The 26,616-nt window shown below is 51.6% G+C and overlaps 33 non-coding genes across 33 annotated transcripts; 15 read left to right on the top strand and 18 right to left on the bottom strand.

Annotated features, from left to right (window-relative positions):
* Window positions 1-470: 470 nt before the first annotated feature.
* TRNAD-GUC (transfer RNA aspartic acid (anticodon GUC)) lies at window positions 471-542 on the top strand. Its single transcript has one exon. It is a non-coding gene; the product is annotated as a tRNA-Asp (tRNA).
* Window positions 543-1,316: 774 nt separating this feature from the next.
* Window positions 1,317-1,398, bottom strand: TRNAL-AAG (transfer RNA leucine (anticodon AAG)). The gene has a single exon. It is a non-coding gene; the product is annotated as a tRNA-Leu (tRNA).
* A 541-nt stretch (window positions 1,399-1,939) lies between these two features.
* TRNAD-GUC (transfer RNA aspartic acid (anticodon GUC)) lies at window positions 1,940-2,011 on the top strand. Its single transcript has one exon. It is a non-coding gene; the product is annotated as a tRNA-Asp (tRNA).
* Window positions 2,012-2,785: 774 nt separating this feature from the next.
* Window positions 2,786-2,867, bottom strand: TRNAL-AAG (transfer RNA leucine (anticodon AAG)). Its single transcript has one exon. It is a non-coding gene; the product is annotated as a tRNA-Leu (tRNA).
* Window positions 2,868-3,408: 541 nt separating this feature from the next.
* On the top strand, window positions 3,409-3,480 carry TRNAD-GUC (transfer RNA aspartic acid (anticodon GUC)). Its single transcript has one exon. It is a non-coding gene; the product is annotated as a tRNA-Asp (tRNA).
* Window positions 3,481-4,254: 774 nt separating this feature from the next.
* TRNAL-AAG (transfer RNA leucine (anticodon AAG)) lies at window positions 4,255-4,336 on the bottom strand. Its single transcript has one exon. It is a non-coding gene; the product is annotated as a tRNA-Leu (tRNA).
* A 541-nt stretch (window positions 4,337-4,877) lies between these two features.
* On the top strand, window positions 4,878-4,949 carry TRNAD-GUC (transfer RNA aspartic acid (anticodon GUC)). The gene has a single exon. It is a non-coding gene; the product is annotated as a tRNA-Asp (tRNA).
* A 774-nt stretch (window positions 4,950-5,723) lies between these two features.
* On the bottom strand, window positions 5,724-5,805 carry TRNAL-AAG (transfer RNA leucine (anticodon AAG)). The gene has a single exon. It is a non-coding gene; the product is annotated as a tRNA-Leu (tRNA).
* Window positions 5,806-7,178: 1,373 nt separating this feature from the next.
* On the bottom strand, window positions 7,179-7,260 carry TRNAL-AAG (transfer RNA leucine (anticodon AAG)). The gene has a single exon. It is a non-coding gene; the product is annotated as a tRNA-Leu (tRNA).
* A 541-nt stretch (window positions 7,261-7,801) lies between these two features.
* TRNAD-GUC (transfer RNA aspartic acid (anticodon GUC)) lies at window positions 7,802-7,873 on the top strand. The gene has a single exon. It is a non-coding gene; the product is annotated as a tRNA-Asp (tRNA).
* A 774-nt stretch (window positions 7,874-8,647) lies between these two features.
* On the bottom strand, window positions 8,648-8,729 carry TRNAL-AAG (transfer RNA leucine (anticodon AAG)). The gene has a single exon. It is a non-coding gene; the product is annotated as a tRNA-Leu (tRNA).
* Window positions 8,730-9,270: 541 nt separating this feature from the next.
* TRNAD-GUC (transfer RNA aspartic acid (anticodon GUC)) lies at window positions 9,271-9,342 on the top strand. Its single transcript has one exon. It is a non-coding gene; the product is annotated as a tRNA-Asp (tRNA).
* Window positions 9,343-10,116: 774 nt separating this feature from the next.
* TRNAL-AAG (transfer RNA leucine (anticodon AAG)) lies at window positions 10,117-10,198 on the bottom strand. Its single transcript has one exon. It is a non-coding gene; the product is annotated as a tRNA-Leu (tRNA).
* Window positions 10,199-10,739: 541 nt separating this feature from the next.
* Window positions 10,740-10,811, top strand: TRNAD-GUC (transfer RNA aspartic acid (anticodon GUC)). The gene has a single exon. It is a non-coding gene; the product is annotated as a tRNA-Asp (tRNA).
* A 774-nt stretch (window positions 10,812-11,585) lies between these two features.
* TRNAL-AAG (transfer RNA leucine (anticodon AAG)) lies at window positions 11,586-11,667 on the bottom strand. Its single transcript has one exon. It is a non-coding gene; the product is annotated as a tRNA-Leu (tRNA).
* Window positions 11,668-12,208: 541 nt separating this feature from the next.
* On the top strand, window positions 12,209-12,280 carry TRNAD-GUC (transfer RNA aspartic acid (anticodon GUC)). The gene has a single exon. It is a non-coding gene; the product is annotated as a tRNA-Asp (tRNA).
* Window positions 12,281-13,054: 774 nt separating this feature from the next.
* On the bottom strand, window positions 13,055-13,136 carry TRNAL-AAG (transfer RNA leucine (anticodon AAG)). Its single transcript has one exon. It is a non-coding gene; the product is annotated as a tRNA-Leu (tRNA).
* A 541-nt stretch (window positions 13,137-13,677) lies between these two features.
* TRNAD-GUC (transfer RNA aspartic acid (anticodon GUC)) lies at window positions 13,678-13,749 on the top strand. Its single transcript has one exon. It is a non-coding gene; the product is annotated as a tRNA-Asp (tRNA).
* A 774-nt stretch (window positions 13,750-14,523) lies between these two features.
* Window positions 14,524-14,605, bottom strand: TRNAL-AAG (transfer RNA leucine (anticodon AAG)). The gene has a single exon. It is a non-coding gene; the product is annotated as a tRNA-Leu (tRNA).
* Window positions 14,606-15,146: 541 nt separating this feature from the next.
* TRNAD-GUC (transfer RNA aspartic acid (anticodon GUC)) lies at window positions 15,147-15,218 on the top strand. Its single transcript has one exon. It is a non-coding gene; the product is annotated as a tRNA-Asp (tRNA).
* Window positions 15,219-15,992: 774 nt separating this feature from the next.
* Window positions 15,993-16,074, bottom strand: TRNAL-AAG (transfer RNA leucine (anticodon AAG)). The gene has a single exon. It is a non-coding gene; the product is annotated as a tRNA-Leu (tRNA).
* A 1,364-nt stretch (window positions 16,075-17,438) lies between these two features.
* On the bottom strand, window positions 17,439-17,520 carry TRNAL-AAG (transfer RNA leucine (anticodon AAG)). The gene has a single exon. It is a non-coding gene; the product is annotated as a tRNA-Leu (tRNA).
* A 541-nt stretch (window positions 17,521-18,061) lies between these two features.
* On the top strand, window positions 18,062-18,133 carry TRNAD-GUC (transfer RNA aspartic acid (anticodon GUC)). Its single transcript has one exon. It is a non-coding gene; the product is annotated as a tRNA-Asp (tRNA).
* Window positions 18,134-18,907: 774 nt separating this feature from the next.
* Window positions 18,908-18,989, bottom strand: TRNAL-AAG (transfer RNA leucine (anticodon AAG)). The gene has a single exon. It is a non-coding gene; the product is annotated as a tRNA-Leu (tRNA).
* A 1,373-nt stretch (window positions 18,990-20,362) lies between these two features.
* Window positions 20,363-20,444, bottom strand: TRNAL-AAG (transfer RNA leucine (anticodon AAG)). Its single transcript has one exon. It is a non-coding gene; the product is annotated as a tRNA-Leu (tRNA).
* Window positions 20,445-20,985: 541 nt separating this feature from the next.
* TRNAD-GUC (transfer RNA aspartic acid (anticodon GUC)) lies at window positions 20,986-21,057 on the top strand. Its single transcript has one exon. It is a non-coding gene; the product is annotated as a tRNA-Asp (tRNA).
* Window positions 21,058-21,831: 774 nt separating this feature from the next.
* TRNAL-AAG (transfer RNA leucine (anticodon AAG)) lies at window positions 21,832-21,913 on the bottom strand. The gene has a single exon. It is a non-coding gene; the product is annotated as a tRNA-Leu (tRNA).
* Window positions 21,914-22,454: 541 nt separating this feature from the next.
* On the top strand, window positions 22,455-22,526 carry TRNAD-GUC (transfer RNA aspartic acid (anticodon GUC)). The gene has a single exon. It is a non-coding gene; the product is annotated as a tRNA-Asp (tRNA).
* A 774-nt stretch (window positions 22,527-23,300) lies between these two features.
* TRNAL-AAG (transfer RNA leucine (anticodon AAG)) lies at window positions 23,301-23,382 on the bottom strand. Its single transcript has one exon. It is a non-coding gene; the product is annotated as a tRNA-Leu (tRNA).
* A 541-nt stretch (window positions 23,383-23,923) lies between these two features.
* On the top strand, window positions 23,924-23,995 carry TRNAD-GUC (transfer RNA aspartic acid (anticodon GUC)). Its single transcript has one exon. It is a non-coding gene; the product is annotated as a tRNA-Asp (tRNA).
* A 774-nt stretch (window positions 23,996-24,769) lies between these two features.
* Window positions 24,770-24,851, bottom strand: TRNAL-AAG (transfer RNA leucine (anticodon AAG)). The gene has a single exon. It is a non-coding gene; the product is annotated as a tRNA-Leu (tRNA).
* Window positions 24,852-25,392: 541 nt separating this feature from the next.
* On the top strand, window positions 25,393-25,464 carry TRNAD-GUC (transfer RNA aspartic acid (anticodon GUC)). Its single transcript has one exon. It is a non-coding gene; the product is annotated as a tRNA-Asp (tRNA).
* A 774-nt stretch (window positions 25,465-26,238) lies between these two features.
* TRNAL-AAG (transfer RNA leucine (anticodon AAG)) lies at window positions 26,239-26,320 on the bottom strand. The gene has a single exon. It is a non-coding gene; the product is annotated as a tRNA-Leu (tRNA).
* Between the last annotated feature and the right edge of the window lie 296 nt (window positions 26,321-26,616).

Here is a 26,616-nt window from a genome sequence, read left to right as displayed (position 1 = left end):
GGAAAGTCTGGAGACAGGCAGTGGAAGGGCAGGCAAACTGTCAGGTGCGCAGAGGAGGGGAGACCATGAGGCAAGGTGGGAGATGGGGGCAAGAAGTGAGAAAAAAACTAATCGCAAGCTAGGGCAGGATTCGGAAAGTGAAGCCGAAAAGGGGCTTAGCATGCAGCCCAGGGGTTTCTTTGACTGTCCTAAGCCCACAGGGACTTTGCCGTCCTCAGCTCATGAGACTTGAGATGGGTAGCTTGATTTGCTGAGGAAATGCGGGATGACAGATTCAACTCTGGAGTCAAACATAGCCCGGAACTATCGCCTTAAACTGAGTTTTAAGCCTGGTGCCGATAAAAAGAAAGAAATTAGCCTTAGATCGGGCAAGCCGTTTGACGGGGGAAAATGAGACCCCCCTAGGCCAGCTAGGTGGTCGCTGGATGCTGTGCAGACATCAGCAGCTGTTCATTTCATGCCCTCACGTCTCCTCGTTAGTATAGTGGTCAGTATCCCCGCCTGTCACGCGGGAGACCGGGGTTCAATTCCCCGACGGGGAGGTTAAACCGTTTCTGGATTTTTTTTAGTTCTTGACAAATATTCTTGAAGATTAGGCTGAGTCAAGTAGGGAATGGGTGCCAAGAACTGACTCTTTAAGAAAAAAGCACCGGCAACGCTAGTCATCGTACAATATTTGTGCACAATTGCTTACATTAGGCGGCCGGTCCACTTTATTGAGTCCCCCTCAGCACCATTTAGTGCTCCTGTTGTCTGCGAAGTCCAAATTGTAACCCTGAATCAGTTCCTCTTCTGACCCTTTGTATCATGTTACATGACGAGTAATGATCACCTGTTAGCTTTATCCCTAATTATAACTCTCACTCTTTCCCTGCATCTAACCCTAGCTCTAATCCCATCATTAACCTCGGTCCGGGCACACGCGTGAACCCCTACTCTCATCTCAGCCTCTCCTGGTGATACATCACACCTGGGATCGTTTGCTCCCTGTGGGCTGTGGGAAATTTGCTACCAGCACGCCCTGGAAGTGGGGCTCATTCCGCTGCAACGGGAGGTCTTCCCAGGACGCGTCACAGCTCAACGCAAGAGCTCCTGGGTTTCGAAGGCTCTTGCAGCAAGCCTTCACAAAGCAGCAGGGAGCGCCGTTCCAGATGGGAAACTTGAGACTGGATGTCCAGAAAAGCAAGACGTCAGAAGCGAAACCTTTTTCCTGCAGGGTGTGGCATACCATCCGCTTGCTCATTGCGACAGAGGTGGCACTAATGAAGGAAGAGGTCAACGTTACGTTCTTCTTTAAAATGCAAGGCCAGGAAAAGTGGCAGCGGTGGGATTTGAACCCACGCCTCCGAAGAGACTGGAGCCTTAATCCAGCGCCTTAGACCGCTCGGCCACGCTACCTCCCTGCTAGTCGCCGAAAGCGGAACTTGACCCGTTGCCCGGCCCGCTTTAGTGCTTTGCCTTTTCTCCTTGGAAAGTCTGGAGACAGGCAGTGGAAGGGCAGGCAAACTGTCAGGTGCGCAGAGGAGGGGAGACCATGAGGCAAGGTGGGAGATGGGGGCAAGAAGTGAGAAAAAAACTAATCGCAAGCTAGGGCAGGATTCGGAAAGTGAAGCCGAAAAGGGGCTTAGCATGCAGCCCAGGGGTTTCTTTGACTGTCCTAAGCCCACAGGGACTTTGCCGTCCTCAGCTCATGAGACTTGAGATGGGTAGCTTGATTTGCTGAGGAAATGCGGGATGACAGATTCAACTCTGGAGTCAAACATAGCCCGGAACTATCGCCTTAAACTGAGTTTTAAGCCTGGTGCCGATAAAAAGAAAGAAATTAGCCTTAGATCGGGCAAGCCGTTTGACGGGGGAAAATGAGACCCCCCTAGGCCAGCTAGGTGGTCGCTGGATGCTGTGCAGACATCAGCAGCTGTTCATTTCATGCCCTCACGTCTCCTCGTTAGTATAGTGGTCAGTATCCCCGCCTGTCACGCGGGAGACCGGGGTTCAATTCCCCGACGGGGAGGTTAAACCGTTTCTGGATTTTTTTTAGTTCTTGACAAATATTCTTGAAGATTAGGCTGAGTCAAGTAGGGAATGGGTGCCAAGAACTGACTCTTTAAGAAAAAAGCACCGGCAACGCTAGTCATCGTACAATATTTGTGCACAATTGCTTACATTAGGCGGCCGGTCCACTTTATTGAGTCCCCCTCAGCACCATTTAGTGCTCCTGTTGTCTGCGAAGTCCAAATTGTAACCCTGAATCAGTTCCTCTTCTGACCCTTTGTATCATGTTACATGACGAGTAATGATCACCTGTTAGCTTTATCCCTAATTATAACTCTCACTCTTTCCCTGCATCTAACCCTAGCTCTAATCCCATCATTAACCTCGGTCCGGGCACACGCGTGAACCCCTACTCTCATCTCAGCCTCTCCTGGTGATACATCACACCTGGGATCGTTTGCTCCCTGTGGGCTGTGGGAAATTTGCTACCAGCACGCCCTGGAAGTGGGGCTCATTCCGCTGCAACGGGAGGTCTTCCCAGGACGCGTCACAGCTCAACGCAAGAGCTCCTGGGTTTCGAAGGCTCTTGCAGCAAGCCTTCACAAAGCAGCAGGGAGCGCCGTTCCAGATGGGAAACTTGAGACTGGATGTCCAGAAAAGCAAGACGTCAGAAGCGAAACCTTTTTCCTGCAGGGTGTGGCATACCATCCGCTTGCTCATTGCGACAGAGGTGGCACTAATGAAGGAAGAGGTCAACGTTACGTTCTTCTTTAAAATGCAAGGCCAGGAAAAGTGGCAGCGGTGGGATTTGAACCCACGCCTCCGAAGAGACTGGAGCCTTAATCCAGCGCCTTAGACCGCTCGGCCACGCTACCTCCCTGCTAGTCGCCGAAAGCGGAACTTGACCCGTTGCCCGGCCCGCTTTAGTGCTTTGCCTTTTCTCCTTGGAAAGTCTGGAGACAGGCAGTGGAAGGGCAGGCAAACTGTCAGGTGCGCAGAGGAGGGGAGACCATGAGGCAAGGTGGGAGATGGGGGCAAGAAGTGAGAAAAAAACTAATCGCAAGCTAGGGCAGGATTCGGAAAGTGAAGCCGAAAAGGGGCTTAGCATGCAGCCCAGGGGTTTCTTTGACTGTCCTAAGCCCACAGGGACTTTGCCGTCCTCAGCTCATGAGACTTGAGATGGGTAGCTTGATTTGCTGAGGAAATGCGGGATGACAGATTCAACTCTGGAGTCAAACATAGCCCGGAACTATCGCCTTAAACTGAGTTTTAAGCCTGGTGCCGATAAAAAGAAAGAAATTAGCCTTAGATCGGGCAAGCCGTTTGACGGGGGAAAATGAGACCCCCCTAGGCCAGCTAGGTGGTCGCTGGATGCTGTGCAGACATCAGCAGCTGTTCATTTCATGCCCTCACGTCTCCTCGTTAGTATAGTGGTCAGTATCCCCGCCTGTCACGCGGGAGACCGGGGTTCAATTCCCCGACGGGGAGGTTAAACCGTTTCTGGATTTTTTTTAGTTCTTGACAAATATTCTTGAAGATTAGGCTGAGTCAAGTAGGGAATGGGTGCCAAGAACTGACTCTTTAAGAAAAAAGCACCGGCAACGCTAGTCATCGTACAATATTTGTGCACAATTGCTTACATTAGGCGGCCGGTCCACTTTATTGAGTCCCCCTCAGCACCATTTAGTGCTCCTGTTGTCTGCGAAGTCCAAATTGTAACCCTGAATCAGTTCCTCTTCTGACCCTTTGTATCATGTTACATGACGAGTAATGATCACCTGTTAGCTTTATCCCTAATTATAACTCTCACTCTTTCCCTGCATCTAACCCTAGCTCTAATCCCATCATTAACCTCGGTCCGGGCACACGCGTGAACCCCTACTCTCATCTCAGCCTCTCCTGGTGATACATCACACCTGGGATCGTTTGCTCCCTGTGGGCTGTGGGAAATTTGCTACCAGCACGCCCTGGAAGTGGGGCTCATTCCGCTGCAACGGGAGGTCTTCCCAGGACGCGTCACAGCTCAACGCAAGAGCTCCTGGGTTTCGAAGGCTCTTGCAGCAAGCCTTCACAAAGCAGCAGGGAGCGCCGTTCCAGATGGGAAACTTGAGACTGGATGTCCAGAAAAGCAAGACGTCAGAAGCGAAACCTTTTTCCTGCAGGGTGTGGCATACCATCCGCTTGCTCATTGCGACAGAGGTGGCACTAATGAAGGAAGAGGTCAACGTTACGTTCTTCTTTAAAATGCAAGGCCAGGAAAAGTGGCAGCGGTGGGATTTGAACCCACGCCTCCGAAGAGACTGGAGCCTTAATCCAGCGCCTTAGACCGCTCGGCCACGCTACCTCCCTGCTAGTCGCCGAAAGCGGAACTTGACCCGTTGCCCGGCCCGCTTTAGTGCTTTGCCTTTTCTCCTTGGAAAGTCTGGAGACAGGCAGTGGAAGGGCAGGCAAACTGTCAGGTGCGCAGAGGAGGGGAGACCATGAGGCAAGGTGGGAGATGGGGGCAAGAAGTGAGAAAAAAACTAATCGCAAGCTAGGGCAGGATTCGGAAAGTGAAGCCGAAAAGGGGCTTAGCATGCAGCCCAGGGGTTTCTTTGACTGTCCTAAGCCCACAGGGACTTTGCCGTCCTCAGCTCATGAGACTTGAGATGGGTAGCTTGATTTGCTGAGGAAATGCGGGATGACAGATTCAACTCTGGAGTCAAACATAGCCCGGAACTATCGCCTTAAACTGAGTTTTAAGCCTGGTGCCGATAAAAAGAAAGAAATTAGCCTTAGATCGGGCAAGCCGTTTGACGGGGGAAAATGAGACCCCCCTAGGCCAGCTAGGTGGTCGCTGGATGCTGTGCAGACATCAGCAGCTGTTCATTTCATGCCCTCACGTCTCCTCGTTAGTATAGTGGTCAGTATCCCCGCCTGTCACGCGGGAGACCGGGGTTCAATTCCCCGACGGGGAGGTTAAACCGTTTCTGGATTTTTTTTAGTTCTTGACAAATATTCTTGAAGATTAGGCTGAGTCAAGTAGGGAATGGGTGCCAAGAACTGACTCTTTAAGAAAAAAGCACCGGCAACGCTAGTCATCGTACAATATTTGTGCACAATTGCTTACATTAGGCGGCCGGTCCACTTTATTGAGTCCCCCTCAGCACCATTTAGTGCTCCTGTTGTCTGCGAAGTCCAAATTGTAACCCTGAATCAGTTCCTCTTCTGACCCTTTGTATCATGTTACATGACGAGTAATGATCACCTGTTAGCTTTATCCCTAATTATAACTCTCACTCTTTCCCTGCATCTAACCCTAGCTCTAATCCCATCATTAACCTCGGTCCGGGCACACGCGTGAACCCCTACTCTCATCTCAGCCTCTCCTGGTGATACATCACACCTGGGATCGTTTGCTCCCTGTGGGCTGTGGGAAATTTGCTACCAGCACGCCCTGGAAGTGGGGCTCATTCCGCTGCAACGGGAGGTCTTCCCAGGACGCGTCACAGCTCAACGCAAGAGCTCCTGGGTTTCGAAGGCTCTTGCAGCAAGCCTTCACAAAGCAGCAGGGAGCGCCGTTCCAGATGGGAAACTTGAGACTGGATGTCCAGAAAAGCAAGACGTCAGAAGCGAAACCTTTTTCCTGCAGGGTGTGGCATACCATCCGCTTGCTCATTGCGACAGAGGTGGCACTAATGAAGGAAGAGGTCAACGTTACGTTCTTCTTTAAAATGCAAGGCCAGGAAAAGTGGCAGCGGTGGGATTTGAACCCACGCCTCCGAAGAGACTGGAGCCTTAATCCAGCGCCTTAGACCGCTCGGCCACGCTACCTCCCTGCTAGTCGCCGAAAGCGGAACTTGACCCGTTGCCCGGCCCGCTTTAGTGCTTTGCCTTTTCTCCTTGGAAAGTCTGGAGACAGGCAGTGGAAGGGCAGGCAAACTGTCAGGTGCGCAGAGGAGGGGAGACCATGAGGCAAGGTGGGAGATGGGGGCAAGAAGTGAGAAAAAAACTAATCGCAAGCTAGGGCAGGATTCGGAAAGTGAAGCCGAAAAGGGGCTTAGCATGCAGCCCAGGGGTTTCTTTGACTGTCCTAAGCCCACAGGGACTTTGCCGTCCTCAGCTCATGAGACTTGAGATGGGTAGCTTGATTTGCTGAGGAAATGCGGGATGACAGATTCAACTCTGGAGTCAAACATAGCCCGGAACTATCGCCTTAAACTGAGTTTTAAGCCTGGTGCCGATAAAAAGAAAGAAATTAGCCTTAGATCGGGCAAGCCGTTTGACGGGGGAAAATGAGACCCCCCTAGGCCAGCTAGGTGGTCGCTGGATGCTGTGCAGACATCAGCAGCTGTTCATTTCATGCCCTCACGTCTCCTCGTTAGTATAGTGGTCAGTAGCGGGAGACCGGGGTTCAATTCCCCGACGGGGAGGTTAAACCGTTTCTGGATTTTTTTTAGTTCTTGACAAATATTCTTGAAGATTAGGCTGAGTCAAGTAGGGAATGGGTGCCAAGAACTGACTCTTTAAGAAAAAAGCACCGGCAACGCTAGTCATCGTACAATATTTGTGCACAATTGCTTACATTAGGCGGCCGGTCCACTTTATTGAGTCCCCCTCAGCACCATTTAGTGCTCCTGTTGTCTGCGAAGTCCAAATTGTAACCCTGAATCAGTTCCTCTTCTGACCCTTTGTATCATGTTACATGACGAGTAATGATCACCTGTTAGCTTTATCCCTAATTATAACTCTCACTCTTTCCCTGCATCTAACCCTAGCTCTAATCCCATCATTAACCTCGGTCCGGGCACACGCGTGAACCCCTACTCTCATCTCAGCCTCTCCTGGTGATACATCACACCTGGGATCGTTTGCTCCCTGTGGGCTGTGGGAAATTTGCTACCAGCACGCCCTGGAAGTGGGGCTCATTCCGCTGCAACGGGAGGTCTTCCCAGGACGCGTCACAGCTCAACGCAAGAGCTCCTGGGTTTCGAAGGCTCTTGCAGCAAGCCTTCACAAAGCAGCAGGGAGCGCCGTTCCAGATGGGAAACTTGAGACTGGATGTCCAGAAAAGCAAGACGTCAGAAGCGAAACCTTTTTCCTGCAGGGTGTGGCATACCATCCGCTTGCTCATTGCGACAGAGGTGGCACTAATGAAGGAAGAGGTCAACGTTACGTTCTTCTTTAAAATGCAAGGCCAGGAAAAGTGGCAGCGGTGGGATTTGAACCCACGCCTCCGAAGAGACTGGAGCCTTAATCCAGCGCCTTAGACCGCTCGGCCACGCTACCTCCCTGCTAGTCGCCGAAAGCGGAACTTGACCCGTTGCCCGGCCCGCTTTAGTGCTTTGCCTTTTCTCCTTGGAAAGTCTGGAGACAGGCAGTGGAAGGGCAGGCAAACTGTCAGGTGCGCAGAGGAGGGGAGACCATGAGGCAAGGTGGGAGATGGGGGCAAGAAGTGAGAAAAAAACTAATCGCAAGCTAGGGCAGGATTCGGAAAGTGAAGCCGAAAAGGGGCTTAGCATGCAGCCCAGGGGTTTCTTTGACTGTCCTAAGCCCACAGGGACTTTGCCGTCCTCAGCTCATGAGACTTGAGATGGGTAGCTTGATTTGCTGAGGAAATGCGGGATGACAGATTCAACTCTGGAGTCAAACATAGCCCGGAACTATCGCCTTAAACTGAGTTTTAAGCCTGGTGCCGATAAAAAGAAAGAAATTAGCCTTAGATCGGGCAAGCCGTTTGACGGGGGAAAATGAGACCCCCCTAGGCCAGCTAGGTGGTCGCTGGATGCTGTGCAGACATCAGCAGCTGTTCATTTCATGCCCTCACGTCTCCTCGTTAGTATAGTGGTCAGTATCCCCGCCTGTCACGCGGGAGACCGGGGTTCAATTCCCCGACGGGGAGGTTAAACCGTTTCTGGATTTTTTTTAGTTCTTGACAAATATTCTTGAAGATTAGGCTGAGTCAAGTAGGGAATGGGTGCCAAGAACTGACTCTTTAAGAAAAAAGCACCGGCAACGCTAGTCATCGTACAATATTTGTGCACAATTGCTTACATTAGGCGGCCGGTCCACTTTATTGAGTCCCCCTCAGCACCATTTAGTGCTCCTGTTGTCTGCGAAGTCCAAATTGTAACCCTGAATCAGTTCCTCTTCTGACCCTTTGTATCATGTTACATGACGAGTAATGATCACCTGTTAGCTTTATCCCTAATTATAACTCTCACTCTTTCCCTGCATCTAACCCTAGCTCTAATCCCATCATTAACCTCGGTCCGGGCACACGCGTGAACCCCTACTCTCATCTCAGCCTCTCCTGGTGATACATCACACCTGGGATCGTTTGCTCCCTGTGGGCTGTGGGAAATTTGCTACCAGCACGCCCTGGAAGTGGGGCTCATTCCGCTGCAACGGGAGGTCTTCCCAGGACGCGTCACAGCTCAACGCAAGAGCTCCTGGGTTTCGAAGGCTCTTGCAGCAAGCCTTCACAAAGCAGCAGGGAGCGCCGTTCCAGATGGGAAACTTGAGACTGGATGTCCAGAAAAGCAAGACGTCAGAAGCGAAACCTTTTTCCTGCAGGGTGTGGCATACCATCCGCTTGCTCATTGCGACAGAGGTGGCACTAATGAAGGAAGAGGTCAACGTTACGTTCTTCTTTAAAATGCAAGGCCAGGAAAAGTGGCAGCGGTGGGATTTGAACCCACGCCTCCGAAGAGACTGGAGCCTTAATCCAGCGCCTTAGACCGCTCGGCCACGCTACCTCCCTGCTAGTCGCCGAAAGCGGAACTTGACCCGTTGCCCGGCCCGCTTTAGTGCTTTGCCTTTTCTCCTTGGAAAGTCTGGAGACAGGCAGTGGAAGGGCAGGCAAACTGTCAGGTGCGCAGAGGAGGGGAGACCATGAGGCAAGGTGGGAGATGGGGGCAAGAAGTGAGAAAAAAACTAATCGCAAGCTAGGGCAGGATTCGGAAAGTGAAGCCGAAAAGGGGCTTAGCATGCAGCCCAGGGGTTTCTTTGACTGTCCTAAGCCCACAGGGACTTTGCCGTCCTCAGCTCATGAGACTTGAGATGGGTAGCTTGATTTGCTGAGGAAATGCGGGATGACAGATTCAACTCTGGAGTCAAACATAGCCCGGAACTATCGCCTTAAACTGAGTTTTAAGCCTGGTGCCGATAAAAAGAAAGAAATTAGCCTTAGATCGGGCAAGCCGTTTGACGGGGGAAAATGAGACCCCCCTAGGCCAGCTAGGTGGTCGCTGGATGCTGTGCAGACATCAGCAGCTGTTCATTTCATGCCCTCACGTCTCCTCGTTAGTATAGTGGTCAGTATCCCCGCCTGTCACGCGGGAGACCGGGGTTCAATTCCCCGACGGGGAGGTTAAACCGTTTCTGGATTTTTTTTAGTTCTTGACAAATATTCTTGAAGATTAGGCTGAGTCAAGTAGGGAATGGGTGCCAAGAACTGACTCTTTAAGAAAAAAGCACCGGCAACGCTAGTCATCGTACAATATTTGTGCACAATTGCTTACATTAGGCGGCCGGTCCACTTTATTGAGTCCCCCTCAGCACCATTTAGTGCTCCTGTTGTCTGCGAAGTCCAAATTGTAACCCTGAATCAGTTCCTCTTCTGACCCTTTGTATCATGTTACATGACGAGTAATGATCACCTGTTAGCTTTATCCCTAATTATAACTCTCACTCTTTCCCTGCATCTAACCCTAGCTCTAATCCCATCATTAACCTCGGTCCGGGCACACGCGTGAACCCCTACTCTCATCTCAGCCTCTCCTGGTGATACATCACACCTGGGATCGTTTGCTCCCTGTGGGCTGTGGGAAATTTGCTACCAGCACGCCCTGGAAGTGGGGCTCATTCCGCTGCAACGGGAGGTCTTCCCAGGACGCGTCACAGCTCAACGCAAGAGCTCCTGGGTTTCGAAGGCTCTTGCAGCAAGCCTTCACAAAGCAGCAGGGAGCGCCGTTCCAGATGGGAAACTTGAGACTGGATGTCCAGAAAAGCAAGACGTCAGAAGCGAAACCTTTTTCCTGCAGGGTGTGGCATACCATCCGCTTGCTCATTGCGACAGAGGTGGCACTAATGAAGAAAGAGGTCAACGTTACGTTCTTCTTTAAAATGCAAGGCCAGGAAAAGTGGCAGCGGTGGGATTTGAACCCACGCCTCCGAAGAGACTGGAGCCTTAATCCAGCGCCTTAGACCGCTCGGCCACGCTACCTCCCTGCTAGTCGCCGAAAGCGGAACTTGACCCGTTGCCCGGCCCGCTTTAGTGCTTTGCCTTTTCTCCTTGGAAAGTCTGGAGACAGGCAGTGGAAGGGCAGGCAAACTGTCAGGTGCGCAGAGGAGGGGAGACCATGAGGCAAGGTGGGAGATGGGGGCAAGAAGTGAGAAAAAAACTAATCGCAAGCTAGGGCAGGATTCGGAAAGTGAAGCCGAAAAGGGGCTTAGCATGCAGCCCAGGGGTTTCTTTGACTGTCCTAAGCCCACAGGGACTTTGCCGTCCTCAGCTCATGAGACTTGAGATGGGTAGCTTGATTTGCTGAGGAAATGCGGGATGACAGATTCAACTCTGGAGTCAAACATAGCCCGGAACTATCGCCTTAAACTGAGTTTTAAGCCTGGTGCCGATAAAAAGAAAGAAATTAGCCTTAGATCGGGCAAGCCGTTTGACGGGGGAAAATGAGACCCCCCTAGGCCAGCTAGGTGGTCGCTGGATGCTGTGCAGACATCAGCAGCTGTTCATTTCATGCCCTCACGTCTCCTCGTTAGTATAGTGGTCAGTATCCCCGCCTGTCACGCGGGAGACCGGGGTTCAATTCCCCGACGGGGAGGTTAAACCGTTTCTGGATTTTTTTTAGTTCTTGACAAATATTCTTGAAGATTAGGCTGAGTCAAGTAGGGAATGGGTGCCAAGAACTGACTCTTTAAGAAAAAAGCACCGGCAACGCTAGTCATCGTACAATATTTGTGCACAATTGCTTACATTAGGCGGCCGGTCCACTTTATTGAGTCCCCCTCAGCACCATTTAGTGCTCCTGTTGTCTGCGAAGTCCAAATTGTAACCCTGAATCAGTTCCTCTTCTGACCCTTTGTATCATGTTACATGACGAGTAATGATCACCTGTTAGCTTTATCCCTAATTATAACTCTCACTCTTTCCCTGCATCTAACCCTAGCTCTAATCCCATCATTAACCTCGGTCCGGGCACACGCGTGAACCCCTACTCTCATCTCAGCCTCTCCTGGTGATACATCACACCTGGGATCGTTTGCTCCCTGTGGGCTGTGGGAAATTTGCTACCAGCACGCCCTGGAAGTGGGGCTCATTCCGCTGCAACGGGAGGTCTTCCCAGGACGCGTCACAGCTCAACGCAAGAGCTCCTGGGTTTCGAAGGCTCTTGCAGCAAGCCTTCACAAAGCAGCAGGGAGCGCCGTTCCAGATGGGAAACTTGAGACTGGATGTCCAGAAAAGCAAGACGTCAGAAGCGAAACCTTTTTCCTGCAGGGTGTGGCATACCATCCGCTTGCTCATTGCGACAGAGGTGGCACTAATGAAGGAAGAGGTCAACGTTACGTTCTTCTTTAAAATGCAAGGCCAGGAAAAGTGGCAGCGGTGGGATTTGAACCCACGCCTCCGAAGAGACTGGAGCCTTAATCCAGCGCCTTAGACCGCTCGGCCACGCTACCTCCCTGCTAGTCGCCGAAAGCGGAACTTGACCCGTTGCCCGGCCCGCTTTAGTGCTTTGCCTTTTCTCCTTGGAAAGTCTGGAGACAGGCAGTGGAAGGGCAGGCAAACTGTCAGGTGCGCAGAGGAGGGGAGACCATGAGGCAAGGTGGGAGATGGGGGCAAGAAGTGAGAAAAAAACTAATCGCAAGCTAGGGCAGGATTCGGAAAGTGAAGCCGAAAAGGGGCTTAGCATGCAGCCCAGGGGTTTCTTTGACTGTCCTAAGCCCACAGGGACTTTGCCGTCCTCAGCTCATGAGACTTGAGATGGGTAGCTTGATTTGCTGAGGAAATGCGGGATGACAGATTCAACTCTGGAGTCAAACATAGCCCGGAACTATCGCCTTAAACTGAGTTTTAAGCCTGGTGCCGATAAAAAGAAAGAAATTAGCCTTAGATCGGGCAAGCCGTTTGACGGGGGAAAATGAGACCCCCCTAGGCCAGCTAGGTGGTCGCTGGATGCTGTGCAGACATCAGCAGCTGTTCATTTCATGCCCTCACGTCTCCTCGTTAGTATAGTGGTCAGTATCCCCGCCTGTCACGCGGGAGACCGGGGTTCAATTCCCCGACGGGGAGGTTAAACCGTTTCTGGATTTTTTTTAGTTCTTGACAAATATTCTTGAAGATTAGGCTGAGTCAAGTAGGGAATGGGTGCCAAGAACTGACTCTTTAAGAAAAAAGCACCGGCAACGCTAGTCATCGTACAATATTTGTGCACAATTGCTTACATTAGGCGGCCGGTCCACTTTATTGAGTCCCCCTCAGCACCATTTAGTGCTCCTGTTGTCTGCGAAGTCCAAATTGTAACCCTGAATCAGTTCCTCTTCTGACCCTTTGTATCATGTTACATGACGAGTAATGATCACCTGTTAGCTTTATCCCTAATTATAACTCTCACTCTTTCCCTGCATCTAACCCTAGCTCTAATCCCATCATTAACCTCGGTCCGGGCACACGCGTGAACCCCTACTCTCATCTCAGCCTCTCCTGGTGATACATCACACCTGGGATCGTTTGCTCCCTGTGGGCTGTGGGAAATTTGCTACCAGCACGCCCTGGAAGTGGGGCTCATTCCGCTGCAACGGGAGGTCTTCCCAGGACGCGTCACAGCTCAACGCAAGAGCTCCTGGGTTTCGAAGGCTCTTGCAGCAAGCCTTCACAAAGCAGCAGGGAGCGCCGTTCCAGATGGGAAACTTGAGACTGGATGTCCAGAAAAGCAAGACGTCAGAAGCGAAACCTTTTTCCTGCAGGGTGTGGCATACCATCCGCTTGCTCATTGCGACAGAGGTGGCACTAATGAAGGAAGAGGTCAACGTTACGTTCTTCTTTAAAATGCAAGGCCAGGAAAAGTGGCAGCGGTGGGATTTGAACCCACGCCTCCGAAGAGACTGGAGCCTTAATCCAGCGCCTTAGACCGCTCGGCCACGCTACCTCCCTGCTAGTCGCCGAAAGCGGAACTTGACCCGTTGCCCGGCCCGCTTTAGTGCTTTGCCTTTTCTCCTTGGAAAGTCTGGAGACAGGCAGTGGAAGGGCAGGCAAACTGTCAGGTGCGCAGAGGAGGGGAGACCATGAGGCAAGGTGGGAGATGGGGGCAAGAAGTGAGAAAAAAACTAATCGCAAGCTAGGGCAGGATTCGGAAAGTGAAGCCGAAAAGGGGCTTAGCATGCAGCCCAGGGGTTTCTTTGACTGTCCTAAGCCCACAGGGACTTTGCCGTCCTCAGCTCATGAGACTTGAGATGGGTAGCTTGATTTGCTGAGGAAATGCGGGATGACAGATTCAACTCTGGAGTCAAACATAGCCCGGAACTATCGCCTTAAACTGAGTTTTAAGCCTGGTGCCGATAAAAAGAAAGAAATTAGCCTTAGATCGGGCAAGCCGTTTGACGGGGGAAAATGAGACCCCCCTAGGCCAGCTAGGTGGTCGCTGGATGCTGTGCAGACATCAGCAGCTGTTCATTTCATGCCCTCACGTCTCCTCGTTAGTATAGTGGTCAGTATCCCCGCCTGTCACGCGGGAGACCGGGGTTCAATTCCCCGACGGGGAGGTTAAACCGTTTCTGGATTTTTTTTAGTTCTTGACAAATATTCTTGAAGATTAGGCTGAGTCAAGTAGGGAATGGGTGCCAAGAACTGACTCTTTAAGAAAAAAGCACCGGCAACGCTAGTCATCGTACAATATTTGTGCACAATTGCTTACATTAGGCGGCCGGTCCACTTTATTGAGTCCCCCTCAGCACCATTTAGTGCTCCTGTTGTCTGCGAAGTCCAAATTGTAACCCTGAATCAGTTCCTCTTCTGACCCTTTGTATCATGTTACATGACGAGTAATGATCACCTGTTAGCTTTATCCCTAATTATAACTCTCACTCTTTCCCTGCATCTAACCCTAGCTCTAATCCCATCATTAACCTCGGTCCGGGCACACGCGTGAACCCCTACTCTCATCTCAGCCTCTCCTGGTGATACATCACACCTGGGATCGTTTGCTCCCTGTGGGCTGTGGGAAATTTGCTACCAGCACGCCCTGGAAGTGGGGCTCATTCCGCTGCAACGGGAGGTCTTCCCAGGACGCGTCACAGCTCAACGCAAGAGCTCCTGGGTTTCGAAGGCTCTTGCAGCAAGCCTTCACAAAGCAGCAGGGAGCGCCGTTCCAGATGGGAAACTTGAGACTGGATGTCCAGAAAAGCAAGACGTCAGAAGCGAAACCTTTTTCCTGCAGGGTGTGGCATACCATCCGCTTGCTCATTGCGACAGAGGTGGCACTAATGAAGGAAGAGGTCAACGTTACGTTCTTCTTTAAAATGCAAGGCCAGGAAAAGTGGCAGCGGTGGGATTTGAACCCACGCCTCCGAAGAGACTGGAGCCTTAATCCAGCGCCTTAGACCGCTCGGCCACGCTACCTCCCTGCTAGTCGCCGAAAGCGGAACTTGACCCGTTGCCCGGCCCGCTTTAGTGCTTTGCCTTTTCTCCTTGGAAAGTCTGGAGACAGGCAGTGGAAGGGCAGGCAAACTGTCAGGTGCGCAGAGGAGGGGAGACCATGAGGCAAGGTGGGAGATGGGGGCAAGAAGTGAGAAAAAAACTAATCGCAAGCTAGGGCAGGATTCGGAAAGTGAAGCCGAAAAGGGGCTTAGCATGCAGCCCAGGGGTTTCTTTGACTGTCCTAAGCCCACAGGGACTTTGCCGTCCTCAGCTCATGAGACTTGAGATGGGTAGCTTGATTTGCTGAGGAAATGCGGGATGACAGATTCAACTCTGGAGTCAAACATAGCCCGGAACTATCGCCTTAAACTGAGTTTTAAGCCTGGTGCCGATAAAAAGAAAGAAATTAGCCTTAGATCGGGCAAGCCGTTTGACGGGGGAAAATGAGACCCCCCTAGGCCAGCTAGGTGGTCGCTGGATGCTGTGCAGACATCAGCAGCTGTTCATTTCATGCCCTCACGTCTCCTCGTTAGTATAGTGGTCAGTATCCCCGCCTGTCACGCGGGAGACCGGGGTTCAATTCCCCGACGGGGAGGTTAAACCGTTTCTGGATTTTTTTTAGTTCTTGACAAATATTCTTGAAGATTAGGCTGAGTCAAGTAGGGAATGGGTGCCAAGAACTGACTCTTTAAGAAAAAAGCACCGGCAACGCTAGTCATCGTACAATATTTGTGCACAATTGCTTACATTAGGCGGCCGGTCCACTTTATTGAGTCCCCCTCAGCACCATTTAGTGCTCCTGTTGTCTGCGAAGTCCAAATTGTAACCCTGAATCAGTTCCTCTTCTGACCCTTTGTATCATGTTACATGACGAGTAATGATCACCTGTTAGCTTTATCCCTAATTATAACTCTCACTCTTTCCCTGCATCTAACCCTAGCTCTAATCCCATCATTAACCTCGGTCCGGGCACACGCGTGAACCCCTACTCTCATCTCAGCCTCTCCTGGTGATACATCACACCTGGGATCGTTTGCTCCCTGTGGGCTGTGGGAAATTTGCTACCAGCACGCCCTGGAAGTGGGGCTCATTCCGCTGCAACGGGAGGTCTTCCCAGGACGCGTCACAGCTCAACGCAAGAGCTCCTGGGTTTCGAAGGCTCTTGCAGCAAGCCTTCACAAAGCAGCAGGGAGCGCCGTTCCAGATGGGAAACTTGAGACTGGATGTCCAGAAAAGCAAGACGTCAGAAGCGAAACCTTTTTCCTGCAGGGTGTGGCATACCATCCGCTTGCTCATTGCGACAGAGGTGGCACTAATGAAGGAAGAGGTCAACGTTACGTTCTTCTTTAAAATGCAAGGCCAGGAAAAGTGGCAGCGGTGGGATTTGAACCCACGCCTCCGAAGAGACTGGAGCCTTAATCCAGCGCCTTAGACCGCTCGGCCACGCTACCTCCCTGCTAGTCGCCGAAAGCGGAACTTGACCCGTTGCCCGGCCCGCTTTAGTGCTTTGCCTTTTCTCCTTGGAAAGTCTGGAGACAGGCAGTGGAAGGGCAGGCAAACTGTCAGGTGCGCAGAGGAGGGGAGACCATGAGGCAAGGTGGGAGATGGGGGCAAGAAGTGAGAAAAAAACTAATCGCAAGCTAGGGCAGGATTCGGAAAGTGAAGCCGAAAAGGGGCTTAGCATGCAGCCCAGGGGTTTCTTTGACTGTCCTAAGCCCACAGGGACTTTGCCGTCCTCAGCTCATGAGACTTGAGATGGGTAGCTTGATTTGCTGAGGAAATGCGGGATGACAGATTCAACTCTGGAGTCAAACATAGCCCGGAACTATCGCCTTAAACTGAGTTTTAAGCCTGGTGCCGATAAAAAGAAAGAAATTAGCCTTAGATCGGGCAAGCCGTTTGACGGGGGAAAATGAGACCCCCCTAGGCCAGCTAGGTGGTCGCTGGATGCTGTGCAGACATCAGCAGCTGTTCATTTCATGCCCTCACGTCTCCTCGTTAGTATACGCGGGAGACCGGGGTTCAATTCCCCGACGGGGAGGTTAAACCGTTTCTGGATTTTTTTTAGTTCTTGACAAATATTCTTGAAGATTAGGCTGAGTCAAGTAGGGAATGGGTGCCAAGAACTGACTCTTTAAGAAAAAAGCACCGGCAACGCTAGTCATCGTACAATATTTGTGCACAATTGCTTACATTAGGCGGCCGGTCCACTTTATTGAGTCCCCCTCAGCACCATTTAGTGCTCCTGTTGTCTGCGAAGTCCAAATTGTAACCCTGAATCAGTTCCTCTTCTGACCCTTTGTATCATGTTACATGACGAGTAATGATCACCTGTTAGCTTTATCCCTAATTATAACTCTCACTCTTTCCCTGCATCTAACCCTAGCTCTAATCCCATCATTAACCTCGGTCCGGGCACACGCGTGAACCCCTACTCTCATCTCAGCCTCTCCTGGTGATACATCACACCTGGGATCGTTTGCTCCCTGTGGGCTGTGGGAAATTTGCTACCAGCACGCCCTGGAAGTGGGGCTCATTCCGCTGCAACGGGAGGTCTTCCCAGGACGCGTCACAGCTCAACGCAAGAGCTCCTGGGTTTCGAAGGCTCTTGCAGCAAGCCTTCACAAAGCAGCAGGGAGCGCCGTTCCAGATGGGAAACTTGAGACTGGATGTCCAGAAAAGCAAGACGTCAGAAGCGAAACCTTTTTCCTGCAGGGTGTGGCATACCATCCGCTTGCTCATTGCGACAGAGGTGGCACTAATGAAGGAAGAGGTCAACGTTACGTTCTTCTTTAAAATGCAAGGCCAGGAAAAGTGGCAGCGGTGGGATTTGAACCCACGCCTCCGAAGAGACTGGAGCCTTAATCCAGCGCCTTAGACCGCTCGGCCACGCTACCTCCCTGCTAGTCGCCGAAAGCGGAACTTGACCCGTTGCCCGGCCCGCTTTAGTGCTTTGCCTTTTCTCCTTGGAAAGTCTGGAGACAGGCAGTGGAAGGGCAGGCAAACTGTCAGGTGCGCAGAGGAGGGGAGACCATGAGGCAAGGTGGGAGATGGGGGCAAGAAGTGAGAAAAAAACTAATCGCAAGCTAGGGCAGGATTCGGAAAGTGAAGCCGAAAAGGGGCTTAGCATGCAGCCCAGGGGTTTCTTTGACTGTCCTAAGCCCACAGGGACTTTGCCGTCCTCAGCTCATGAGACTTGAGATGGGTAGCTTGATTTGCTGAGGAAATGCGGGATGACAGATTCAACTCTGGAGTCAAACATAGCCCGGAACTATCGCCTTAAACTGAGTTTTAAGCCTGGTGCCGATAAAAAGAAAGAAATTAGCCTTAGATCGGGCAAGCCGTTTGACGGGGGAAAATGAGACCCCCCTAGGCCAGCTAGGTGGTCGCTGGATGCTGTGCAGACATCAGCAGCTGTTCATTTTATGCCCTCACGTCTCCTCGTTAGTATAGTGGTCAGTATCCCCGCCTGTCACGCGGGAGACCGGGGTTCAATTCCCCGACGGGGAGGTTAAACCGTTTCTGGATTTTTTTTAGTTCTTGACAAATATTCTTGAAGATTAGGCTGAGTCAAGTAGGGAATGGGTGCCAAGAACTGACTCTTTAAGAAAAAAGCACCGGCAACGCTAGTCATCGTACAATATTTGTGCACAATTGCTTACATTAGGCGGCCGGTCCACTTTATTGAGTCCCCCTCAGCACCATTTAGTGCTCCTGTTGTCTGCGAAGTCCAAATTGTAACCCTGAATCAGTTCCTCTTCTGACCCTTTGTATCATGTTACATGACGAGTAATGATCACCTGTTAGCTTTATCCCTAATTATAACTCTCACTCTTTCCCTGCATCTAACCCTAGCTCTAATCCCATCATTAACCTCGGTCCGGGCACACGCGTGAACCCCTACTCTCATCTCAGCCTCTCCTGGTGATACATCACACCTGGGATCGTTTGCTCCCTGTGGGCTGTGGGAAATTTGCTACCAGCACGCCCTGGAAGTGGGGCTCATTCCGCTGCAACGGGAGGTCTTCCCAGGACGCGTCACAGCTCAACGCAAGAGCTCCTGGGTTTCGAAGGCTCTTGCAGCAAGCCTTCACAAAGCAGCAGGGAGCGCCGTTCCAGATGGGAAACTTGAGACTGGATGTCCAGAAAAGCAAGACGTCAGAAGCGAAACCTTTTTCCTGCAGGGTGTGGCATACCATCCGCTTGCTCATTGCGACAGAGGTGGCACTAATGAAGGAAGAGGTCAACGTTACGTTCTTCTTTAAAATGCAAGGCCAGGAAAAGTGGCAGCGGTGGGATTTGAACCCACGCCTCCGAAGAGACTGGAGCCTTAATCCAGCGCCTTAGACCGCTCGGCCACGCTACCTCCCTGCTAGTCGCCGAAAGCGGAACTTGACCCGTTGCCCGGCCCGCTTTAGTGCTTTGCCTTTTCTCCTTGGAAAGTCTGGAGACAGGCAGTGGAAGGGCAGGCAAACTGTCAGGTGCGCAGAGGAGGGGAGACCATGAGGCAAGGTGGGAGATGGGGGCAAGAAGTGAGAAAAAAACTAATCGCAAGCTAGGGCAGGATTCGGAAAGTGAAGCCGAAAAGGGGCTTAGCATGCAGCCCAGGGGTTTCTTTGACTGTCCTAAGCCCACAGGGACTTTGCCGTCCTCAGCTCATGAGACTTGAGATGGGTAGCTTGATTTGCTGAGGAAATGCGGGATGACAGATTCAACTCTGGAGTCAAACATAGCCCGGAACTATCGCCTTAAACTGAGTTTTAAGCCTGGTGCCGATAAAAAGAAAGAAATTAGCCTTAGATCGGGCAAGCCGTTTGACGGGGGAAAATGAGACCCCCCTAGGCCAGCTAGGTGGTCGCTGGATGCTGTGCAGACATCAGCAGCTGTTCATTTCATGCCCTCACGTCTCCTCGTTAGTATAGTGGTCAGTAGCGGGAGACCGGGGTTCAATTCCCCGACGGGGAGGTTAAACCGTTTCTGGATTTTTTTTAGTTCTTGACAAATATTCTTGAAGATTAGGCTGAGTCAAGTAGGGAATGGGTGCCAAGAACTGACTCTTTAAGAAAAAAGCACCGGCAACGCTAGTCATCGTACAATATTTGTGCACAATTGCTTACATTAGGCGGCCGGTCCACTTTATTGAGTCCCCCTCAGCACCATTTAGTGCTCCTGTTGTCTGCGAAGTCCAAATTGTAACCCTGAATCAGTTCCTCTTCTGACCCTTTGTATCATGTTACATGACGAGTAATGATCACCTGTTAGCTTTATCCCTAATTATAACTCTCACTCTTTCCCTGCATCTAACCCTAGCTCTAATCCCATCATTAACCTCGGTCCGGGCACACGCGTGAACCCCTACTCTCATCTCAGCCTCTCCTGGTGATACATCACACCTGGGATCGTTTGCTCCCTGTGGGCTGTGGGAAATTTGCTACCAGCACGCCCTGGAAGTGGGGCTCATTCCGCTGCAACGGGAGGTCTTCCCAGGACGCGTCACAGCTCAACGCAAGAGCTCCTGGGTTTCGAAGGCTCTTGCAGCAAGCCTTCACAAAGCAGCAGGGAGCGCCGTTCCAGATGGGAAACTTGAGACTGGATGTCCAGAAAAGCAAGACGTCAGAAGCGAAACCTTTTTCCTGCAGGGTGTGGCATACCATCCGCTTGCTCATTGCGACAGAGGTGGCACTAATGAAGGAAGAGGTCAACGTTACGTTCTTCTTTAAAATGCAAGGCCAGGAAAAGTGGCAGCGGTGGGATTTGAACCCACGCCTCCGAAGAGACTGGAGCCTTAATCCAGCGCCTTAGACCGCTCGGCCACGCTACCTCCCTGCTAGTCGCCGAAAGCGGAACTTGACCCGTTGCCCGGCCCGCTTTAGTGCTTTGCCTTTTCTCCTTGGAAAGTCTGGAGACAGGCAGTGGAAGGGCAGGCAAACTGTCAGGTGCGCAGAGGAGGGGAGACCATGAGGCAAGGTGGGAGATGGGGGCAAGAAGTGAGAAAAAAACTAATCGCAAGCTAGGGCAGGATTCGGAAAGTGAAGCCGAAAAGGGGCTTAGCATGCAGCCCAGGGGTTTCTTTGACTGTCCTAAGCCCACAGGGACTTTGCCGTCCTCAGCTCATGAGACTTGAGATGGGTAGCTTGATTTGCTGAGGAAATGCGGGATGACAGATTCAACTCTGGAGTCAAACATAGCCCGGAACTATCGCCTTAAACTGAGTTTTAAGCCTGGTGCCGATAAAAAGAAAGAAATTAGCCTTAGATCGGGCAAGCCGTTTGACGGGGGAAAATGAGACCCCCCTAGGCCAGCTAGGTGGTCGCTGGATGCTGTGCAGACATCAGCAGCTGTTCATTTCATGCCCTCACGTCTCCTCGTTAGTATAGTGGTCAGTATCCCCGCCTGTCACGCGGGAGACCGGGGTTCAATTCCCCGACGGGGAGGTTAAACCGTTTCTGGATTTTTTTTAGTTCTTGACAAATATTCTTGAAGATTAGGCTGAGTCAAGTAGGGAATGGGTGCCAAGAACTGACTCTTTAAGAAAAAAGCACCGGCAACGCTAGTCATCGTACAATATTTGTGCACAATTGCTTACATTAGGCGGCCGGTCCACTTTATTGAGTCCCCCTCAGCACCATTTAGTGCTCCTGTTGTCTGCGAAGTCCAAATTGTAACCCTGAATCAGTTCCTCTTCTGACCCTTTGTATCATGTTACATGACGAGTAATGATCACCTGTTAGCTTTATCCCTAATTATAACTCTCACTCTTTCCCTGCATCTAACCCTAGCTCTAATCCCATCATTAACCTCGGTCCGGGCACACGCGTGAACCCCTACTCTCATCTCAGCCTCTCCTGGTGATACATCACACCTGGGATCGTTTGCTCCCTGTGGGCTGTGGGAAATTTGCTACCAGCACGCCCTGGAAGTGGGGCTCATTCCGCTGCAACGGGAGGTCTTCCCAGGACGCGTCACAGCTCAACGCAAGAGCTCCTGGGTTTCGAAGGCTCTTGCAGCAAGCCTTCACAAAGCAGCAGGGAGCGCCGTTCCAGATGGGAAACTTGAGACTGGATGTCCAGAAAAGCAAGACGTCAGAAGCGAAACCTTTTTCCTGCAGGGTGTGGCATACCATCCGCTTGCTCATTGCGACAGAGGTGGCACTAATGAAGGAAGAGGTCAACGTTACGTTCTTCTTTAAAATGCAAGGCCAGGAAAAGTGGCAGCGGTGGGATTTGAACCCACGCCTCCGAAGAGACTGGAGCCTTAATCCAGCGCCTTAGACCGCTCGGCCACGCTACCTCCCTGCTAGTCGCCGAAAGCGGAACTTGACCCGTTGCCCGGCCCGCTTTAGTGCTTTGCCTTTTCTCCTTGGAAAGTCTGGAGACAGGCAGTGGAAGGGCAGGCAAACTGTCAGGTGCGCAGAGGAGGGGAGACCATGAGGCAAGGTGGGAGATGGGGGCAAGAAGTGAGAAAAAAACTAATCGCAAGCTAGGGCAGGATTCGGAAAGTGAAGCCGAAAAGGGGCTTAGCATGCAGCCCAGGGGTTTCTTTGACTGTCCTAAGCCCACAGGGACTTTGCCGTCCTCAGCTCATGAGACTTGAGATGGGTAGCTTGATTTGCTGAGGAAATGCGGGATGACAGATTCAACTCTGGAGTCAAACATAGCCCGGAACTATCGCCTTAAACTGAGTTTTAAGCCTGGTGCCGATAAAAAGAAAGAAATTAGCCTTAGATCGGGCAAGCCGTTTGACGGGGGAAAATGAGACCCCCCTAGGCCAGCTAGGTGGTCGCTGGATGCTGTGCAGACATCAGCAGCTGTTCATTTCATGCCCTCACGTCTCCTCGTTAGTATAGTGGTCAGTATCCCCGCCTGTCACGCGGGAGACCGGGGTTCAATTCCCCGACGGGGAGGTTAAACCGTTTCTGGATTTTTTTTAGTTCTTGACAAATATTCTTGAAGATTAGGCTGAGTCAAGTAGGGAATGGGTGCCAAGAACTGACTCTTTAAGAAAAAAGCACCGGCAACGCTAGTCATCGTACAATATTTGTGCACAATTGCTTACATTAGGCGGCCGGTCCACTTTATTGAGTCCCCCTCAGCACCATTTAGTGCTCCTGTTGTCTGCGAAGTCCAAATTGTAACCCTGAATCAGTTCCTCTTCTGACCCTTTGTATCATGTTACATGACGAGTAATGATCACCTGTTAGCTTTATCCCTAATTATAACTCTCACTCTTTCCCTGCATCTAACCCTAGCTCTAATCCCATCATTAACCTCGGTCCGGGCACACGCGTGAACCCCTACTCTCATCTCAGCCTCTCCTGGTGATACATCACACCTGGGATCGTTTGCTCCCTGTGGGCTGTGGGAAATTTGCTACCAGCACGCCCTGGAAGTGGGGCTCATTCCGCTGCAACGGGAGGTCTTCCCAGGACGCGTCACAGCTCAACGCAAGAGCTCCTGGGTTTCGAAGGCTCTTGCAGCAAGCCTTCACAAAGCAGCAGGGAGCGCCGTTCCAGATGGGAAACTTGAGACTGGATGTCCAGAAAAGCAAGACGTCAGAAGCGAAACCTTTTTCCTGCAGGGTGTGGCATACCATCCGCTTGCTCATTGCGACAGAGGTGGCACTAATGAAGGAAGAGGTCAACGTTACGTTCTTCTTTAAAATGCAAGGCCAGGAAAAGTGGCAGCGGTGGGATTTGAACCCACGCCTCCGAAGAGACTGGAGCCTTAATCCAGCGCCTTAGACCGCTCGGCCACGCTACCTCCCTGCTAGTCGCCGAAAGCGGAACTTGACCCGTTGCCCGGCCCGCTTTAGTGCTTTGCCTTTTATCCTTGGAAAGTCTGGAGACAGGCAGTGGAAGGGCAGGCAAACTGTCAGGTGCGCAGAGGAGGGGAGACCATGAGGCAAGGTGGGAGATGGGGGCAAGAAGTGAGAAAAAAACTAATCGCAAGCTAGGGCAGGATTCGGAAAGTGAAGCCGAAAAGGGGCTTAGCATGCAGCCCAGGGGTTTCTTTGACTGTCCTAAGCCCACAGGGACTTTGCCGTCCTCAGCTCATGAGACTTGAGATGGGTAGCTTGATTTGCTGAGGAAATGCGGGATGACAGATTCAACTCTGGAGTCAAACATAGCCCGGAACTATCGCCTTAAACTGAGTTTTAAGCCTGGTGCCGATAAAAAGAAAGAAATTAGCCTTAGATCGGGCAAGCCGTTTGACGGGGGAAAATGAGACCCCCCTAGGCCAGCTAGGTGGTCGCTGGATGCTGTGCAGACATCAGCAGCTGTTCATTTCATGCCCTCACGTCTCCTCGTTAGTATAGTGGTCAGTATCCCCGCCTGTCACGCGGGAGACCGGGGTTCAATTCCCCGACGGGGAGGTTAAACCGTTTCTGGATTTTTTTTAGTTCTTGACAAATATTCTTGAAGATTAGGCTGAGTCAAGTAGGGAATGGGTGCCAAGAACTGACTCTTTAAGAAAAAAGCACCGGCAACGCTAGTCATCGTACAATATTTGTGCACAATTGCTTACATTAGGCGGCCGGTCCACTTTATTGAGTCCCCCTCAGCACCATTTAGTGCTCCTGTTGTCTGCGAAGTCCAAATTGTAACCCTGAATCAGTTCCTCTTCTGACCCTTTGTATCATGTTACATGACGAGTAATGATCACCTGTTAGCTTTATCCCTAATTATAACTCTCACTCTTTCCCTGCATCTAACCCTAGCTCTAATCCCATCATTAACCTCGGTCCGGGCACACGCGTGAACCCCTACTCTCATCTCAGCCTCTCCTGGTGATACATCACACCTGGGATCGTTTGCTCCCTGTGGGCTGTGGGAAATTTGCTACCAGCACGCCCTGGAAGTGGGGCTCATTCCGCTGCAACGGGAGGTCTTCCCAGGACGCGTCACAGCTCAACGCAAGAGCTCCTGGGTTTCGAAGGCTCTTGCAGCAAGCCTTCACAAAGCAGCAGGGAGCGCCGTTCCAGATGGGAAACTTGAGACTGGATGTCCAGAAAAGCAAGACGTCAGAAGCGAAACCTTTTTCCTGCAGGGTGTGGCATACCATCCGCTTGCTCATTGCGACAGAGGTGGCACTAATGAAGGAAGAGGTCAACGTTACGTTCTTCTTTAAAATGCAAGGCCAGGAAAAGTGGCAGCGGTGGGATTTGAACCCACGCCTCCGAAGAGACTGGAGCCTTAATCCAGCGCCTTAGACCGCTCGGCCACGCTACCTCCCTGCTAGTCGCCGAAAGCGGAACTTGACCCGTTGCCCGGCCCGCTTTAGTGCTTTGCCTTTTCTCCTTGGAAAGTCTGGAGACAGGCAGTGGAAGGGCAGGCAAACTGTCAGGTGCGCAGAGGAGGGGAGACCATGAGGCAAGGTGGGAGATGGGGGCAAGAAGTGAGAAAAAAACTAATCGCAAGCTAGGGCAGGATTCGGAAAGTGAAGCCGAAAAGGGGCTTAGCATGCAGCCCAGGGGTTTCTTTGACTGTCCTAAGCCCACAGGGACTTTGCCGTCCTCAGCTCATGAGACTTGAGATGGGTAGCTTGATTTGCTGAGGAAATGCGGGATGACAGATTCAACTCTGGAGTCAAACATAGCCCGGAACTATCGCCTTAAACTGAGTTTTAAGCCTGGTGCCGATAAAAAGAAAGAAATTAGCCTTAGATCGGGCAAGCCGTTTGACGGGGGAAAATGAGACCCCCCTAGGCCAGCTAGGTGGTCGCTGGATGCTGTGCAGACATCAGCAGCTGTTCATTTCATGCCCTCACGTCTCCTCGTTAGTATAGTGGTCAGTATCCCCGCCTGTCACGCGGGAGACCGGGGTTCAATTCCCCGACGGGGAGGTTAAACCGTTTCTGGATTTTTTTTAGTTCTTGACAAATATTCTTGAAGATTAGGCTGAGTCAAGTAGGGAATGGGTGCCAAGAACTGACTCTTTAAGAAAAAAGCACCGGCAACGCTAGTCATCGTACAATATTTGTGCACAATTGCTTACATTAGGCGGCCGGTCCACTTTATTGAGTCCCCCTCAGCACCATTTAGTGCTCCTGTTGTCTGCGAAGTCCAAATTGTAACCCTGAATCAGTTCCTCTTCTGACCCTTTGTATCATGTTACATGACGAGTAATGATCACCTGTTAGCTTTATCCCTAATTATAACTCTCACTCTTTCCCTGCATCTAACCCTAGCTCTAATCCCATCATTAACCTCGGTCCGGGCACACGCGTGAACCCCTACTCTCATCTCAGCCTCTCCTGGTGATACATCACACCTGGGATCGTTTGCTCCCTGTGGGCTGTGGGAAATTTGCTACCAGCACGCCCTGGAAGTGGGGCTCATTCCGCTGCAACGGGAGGTCTTCCCAGGACGCGTCACAGCTCAACGCAAGAGCTCCTGGGTTTCGAAGGCTCTTGCAGCAAGCCTTCACAAAGCAGCAGGGAGCGCCGTTCCAGATGGGAAACTTGAGACTGGATGTCCAGAAAAGCAAGACGTCAGAAGCGAAACCTTTTTCCTGCAGGGTGTGGCATACCATCCGCTTGCTCATTGCGACAGAGGTGGCACTAATGAAGGAAGAGGTCAACGTTACGTTCTTCTTTAAAATGCAAGGCCAGGAAAAGTGGCAGCGGTGGGATTTGAACCCACGCCTCCGAAGAGACTGGAGCCTTAATCCAGCGCCTTAGACCGCTCGGCCACGCTACCTCCCTGCTAGTCGCCGAAAGCGGAACTTGACCCGTTGCCCGGCCCGCTTTAGTGCTTTGCCTTTTCTCCTTGGAAAGTCTGGAGACAGGCAGTGGAAGGGCAGGCAAACTGTCAGGTGCGCAGAGGAGGGGAGACCATGAGGCAAGGTGGGAGATGGGGGCAAGAAGTGAGAAAAAAACTAATCGCAAGCTAGGGCAGGATTCGGAAAGTGAAGCCGAAAAGGGGCTTAGCATGCAGCCCAGGGGTTTCTTTGACTGTCCTAAGCCCACAGGGACTTTGCCGTCCTCAGCTCATGA

Source organism: Ambystoma mexicanum, unplaced genomic scaffold (genome assembly GCF_040938575.1).
Source record: "Ambystoma mexicanum isolate Mex_15411 unplaced genomic scaffold, UKY_AmexF1_1 Mex_scaf20, whole genome shotgun sequence".
In the NCBI taxonomy this organism is placed as follows: domain Eukaryota; kingdom Metazoa; phylum Chordata; class Amphibia; order Caudata; family Ambystomatidae; genus Ambystoma; species Ambystoma mexicanum.
This window is presented reverse-complemented; position numbering and strand designations above follow the sequence as displayed.